This window comes from Octodon degus, unplaced genomic scaffold (genome assembly GCF_000260255.1).
Source record: "Octodon degus isolate 3935 unplaced genomic scaffold, OctDeg1.0 scaffold00214, whole genome shotgun sequence".
Lineage (NCBI taxonomy): Eukaryota > Metazoa > Chordata > Mammalia > Rodentia > Octodontidae > Octodon > Octodon degus.
In genome coordinates, this window is record NW_004524790.1 from 1,441,244 (window position 1) to 1,445,750 (window position 4,507).

Below are 4,507 nucleotides of genomic sequence, written 5' to 3' on the forward strand. Positions count from 1 at the left end.
TTCTTGAATAGCCAGAGCTGTGGAACATTTTTTCATGTATTTATCTGACACTTGTATTTCTTCCTCTGAGAAATGTTTATTCATCTCAGATGCCCATTTTTGTATTGTGTCTTTAAATTTTTTGGGCCAAATTTTTTTTTAGTTATTTATATAATTTAGATAAAAGTCCTTTGAGTGATTGTTGGTTAAAATTTTTTCCTAATTTGTGGGTTGCCTTTTACTCTGTTGGTGATTTCTTTTGACATGCAGAAACTTCTCAATAAGGGGAGATCCCAGTTGTTGATTCTGTACAGTATTTCCTGCGCAGTTTGGTTTTTGTTCATGAACCATCTACCTATTCCTATGTGTTCAAGATTTCTACCTACTTTCTCTTCCAGGAAATTTAGTATTTCTGCTTTAACGTTTAGATCTTTAATCCATTTTGACTTTAGTTTAGTGCATGACAGTAGAACTGGGTCTAGTTTTAGTTTTTGGTGTGTGTAGAACTAGTTTTTCCAGCATCATTTGTTAAAAAGGCTATATTTCTTTCAGTAAACATGTTTGGCCCCCCTTTTAAAAGATAAGATGGATACATGTGTTTGTAGCTGTAGCTGAATGTTCTAATCTGTTCCATTGATCCTTGGGTCTCTTTCCTTGCCCATACCATACTGATTTTATCACAGTAACTTTGAAATATAATTTCAAGTCAGACACCTATTATTCTTATATTATTTTTCTTTGCATCATCTTCTAGCTATTCAATTGTTATTTCCTGGCTCCTTGTTGGTTTTAAGAGATCTTTTATTTCACATCCATTAGCTGCACCACTGCCTTTGAGGTCTGAATGTCTATCTTCAGGTTCATTGAAGTGATTTTGCTAGCTTTCAACAGAATTCTTAATTTCTTGGATATCTGTTTGAATCTGTTTCATGCATTCTAATTCCTTCCTGAATGGTTCATTCAGTGTTTCCGTCATTTTTCTACAGTCCTCTATTTTTCCATCTATATCTTCTTTAGCTGTGCTGAGCAATTCTTTCACAATTGTTGTCCTTTCTTTTTGGAGCTGAGAGATTATTTTTGATCTTATTTGTTCTATAGCCTGATGGGCTTGTTTCTTTCCTTCAGTTGGTATCATTTTAGAGATTTCAGGTGTGTGATTCCCAAGTTCTTGCATGTCTTTCTTTTCTGGTTGTATTCTGGTTGGGTTACAGGACTGAGATTGACTTTTGCTCCTGCATTTTGGTATTTTTGAAGAATGCGGTAATCACCCAGGCAGAGTCTTGCAGGCCACCCAGAGTCCTTCAAAGTTCTGAAATGGCTCCAGGAAAGCTCCATGCCTGCTTGTGCTGGGCTCACTGATCGCAGCTACCTGTGTCCTGCAGGCCATTCAGAGTCTTCTTAAGTTCTTAACAAATTTCACCGGTGCTAGCAGAAGCTCCATGCCTGTGTACCAGGGCTAAGGAAGGTCAGAACTCAGCAGAGTCCCACAGGTGCCCAGGATCTGCCAAAGTTCTTAAATAGTGCCAGGAAAGCTTCACGCCTGTGCACGCTGGACCCCCAGATCACCCTTCTGTGCCATCCTGCAGGCCACTCAGAGTGCCCCTAAGTTGTTAAAAGTTTGGACCAGCACCAGCAGATGCTCTCCACCTGCACACTGGATGCTGAGGAAACTCAGAGCTTAGCAGAGTCCTGCAAGGCGGCCTATGGTCAGTCAACATTCTTAAATGGCACTAGCTGTATCATTTTTAGTGCTTTTTTGTACTACTTTTTATTAATTTTAATGAGAAAGAAATAGCAATGAGACAGTTTCAGTAGGACAGTTACAATAATTAATGCATTGTATATATATTTTTTCATAGTAGTTATTCATAGTTCAAGGTGCAGACATGATCTCTTGTCTAAGACAAGGCAATGGTCCTAAGAATCTCCATCAGGTTTTTCTTTTTCTTTTTTTTTGTGGAACCAGGGATTGAACTCAGGCCCTCGCGCTTGCCAGGGAAGCACTTATTCCACTGAGCCATTCCCCCGGCTTTTTTTTTTTTTTTAATTAACATCATTTATTTTATTTATTTATTTGTGTGTGTGTGTGTGTGCGCGCGCGTGTGTGGCCAGCTCAGCCCACCAGGGGGCGGGGCTGACTGGCATATGGTGCTGGGGGATTGAACCGCGGTCCCTGTGCTTTGCTAGGCTTGTTCTAAGTAGGTGCTTTAGACCACTGAGCCATCTCACCAGCCCCCTCCATCAGGTTTTTCAAAGTAGCAATTAATGGGTAGAATTCTCACCCTGACCAACTCTATATGATGAAATCTGTGAACTAAGAAACTGCACTGGGGATAGCAATGTGGAACACTAAAACCATATTTTTTATTCTTTTTAATTTTTTTTATTTTTAAACTTGGCTGTATTTAATACCTCTTAAAGCAGAATATGACCCGGGCACTCACTTCCACTCACAGGCCTTATTCCGAATGATTTTTGAAATCCCTAGGAGTTGTCTCTCCCTTGAAACAGTACTTTTCTTTGGAAAACAAGCCTGTGCAGACCCTGCCATCAAGTTTTCAGTATAATGTACTTCTAGAAGCCTAGGACATGCAGATTTGAAACTACTGGGGAAAGTTTGAAAAAAGATCCTATAAGAAAACTCAAGCTATCTTAACAAATATTCCTTTAAACATCAGGGGATCTCAACACTTCAGAGACATGAGATCTGGCCTAGTAAGGAATCTGGCTTCGTGACTAAGCACTTCAGACCTCACATGTTAACAGTGAAGTTACATCTTACTACAAACATCTCAACCTGTTAAAATAAGCCAAGGTGAAACTCGAGAAAACAGGGGCCGGGGAGATGGCTCAGCAGGATAAGCGCTTGACTGGCAAATGCAAGGATCTGAGTTCAATCCCTGGTTCCACAAAAAAAAAAAAAAGAAAACACTGCCGGCTCTGCTTTAGTGCCTAAAATATCACAGTATTACTTAAAAGAAGAAAGAAATCTTATCTTCTCTTAAAAGCAGTTATCATGCCATACAGACTTAACAAAAAAAGAATCCTTGAAAATATGTCTTATCAGAGGGAATGAAGGTTAAAGCACTGAGCACGCATTAGTGGTTCTTCAGGCCGAGCTCAGTTGACTTCTTCCATGCGCGACCGACGTGTCGTCATCTCCTTCACGGGGTGGCATCTCTTTGTTGACAGCAGCAGCGGTGTCATAGGTGGTGGGGTCATCCTCATCAATGCCTAGACCCAGCTTGATCACCCTGTAAATCCTGTTCGCGTGTGTCTGTGGGTCTTCCAGGCTGACGACAGGGAACAGCAGTGCAGTTTCATGCAGCAAGATGACCAGGTCCTTCACAGACTTGTCTTTCTTATCGGCCTCAGCCTTTTGCCTCAATGTCTCAATAATGGAGTGGTCAGGGTTTATCTTCAGGTGCTTCTTTGCCACCATGTAACCCATTATAGAGTTGTCTCTTAGGGCTTGGGCTTTTATGATTCTTCCCATGTTCGCCATCCAACCATATGTGCTTGTGACAACACAGCATGGGGATGTCACTAATCAGTTTGAGACGACCACATTTTCAAACTTTTTCTCCAAGATGTCTTTCGTGATCTTGCACAGGTTTTCAAATGTTTTCTTTTTCTCTCTTTTTTTTTTCCTCCTCTTCATCTTCTGGAAGTTCCAAGCCCTCTTTGATAACTGACACTAAAGTTTTCCCCTCAAATTCCTTCAGCTGCTGGACACAGTACTCATTGATGGGCTCGATCATGGAGCTCACTTGTAAGCCGCGCTTCTGGAGCTGCTCCACGAAGGCTGAGTTAGCTCCCTGGTCCCTGATCTCACCTGTGATGCAATAGATGGGCTTCTAGTTCTCCTTCATCCTGGGGCAACAGTCTTTGAGACAAACCATCTCATCCCCATATATTTTATTCTTTAAAAAAAGAAATAAATGTGACACACAAGATTAAAATCATACAGGTTCTTTTATATGAGAAACTTCAATTTTATAAAAGAGAAAAATAAAAGAAAGATAACAGAAGTTAGAGGCTAAATGTTTTTCAAATAGGAATGGGAATAAATCATGGAAGGAGCTCAGGTATAGAGGGAAGGTGGATGAAAGCATAAAATAGAGTATGCTATGTCTATGTACCAAATTTACACAGGAATATAAATATTATGTCTTGCAAATATACCCTAAGAAAATTTAAAAAGCATCAAGAAACATAAAACACTCAGAAATTCACCCAAGTAAAAGACCTCTTTATAACAGAAAATAGTGTTTCAGAAAAAAAGGAGATTGAAAAGGACATCAGAAAGCATAGAGACAGCCCTTTCCCTTGTGTAGATGGACTCAGTAGGGTCCAACAGACCATACTCAGAACCTATTTACAGATTTAATGCAATCTCAATCAAAATACCAACAACATTCCTCTCAGAACTAGCAAAAACAACTCTGAAATTTGTAGAATCACTGTAATCTAGAATACTACCCTTATTAACAAGACTAAAGCAGGAATCACTAGAATCCTGGATTAT

General features: G+C 39.8%; 1 pseudogene; it reads right to left on the reverse strand.

The window, feature by feature from the left end:
- Positions 1–3,088: 3,088 nt before the first annotated feature.
- The window catches only part of LOC111813700, a 1,756-nt pseudogene continuing 337 nt past the window's right edge, over positions 3,089–4,507 (reverse strand).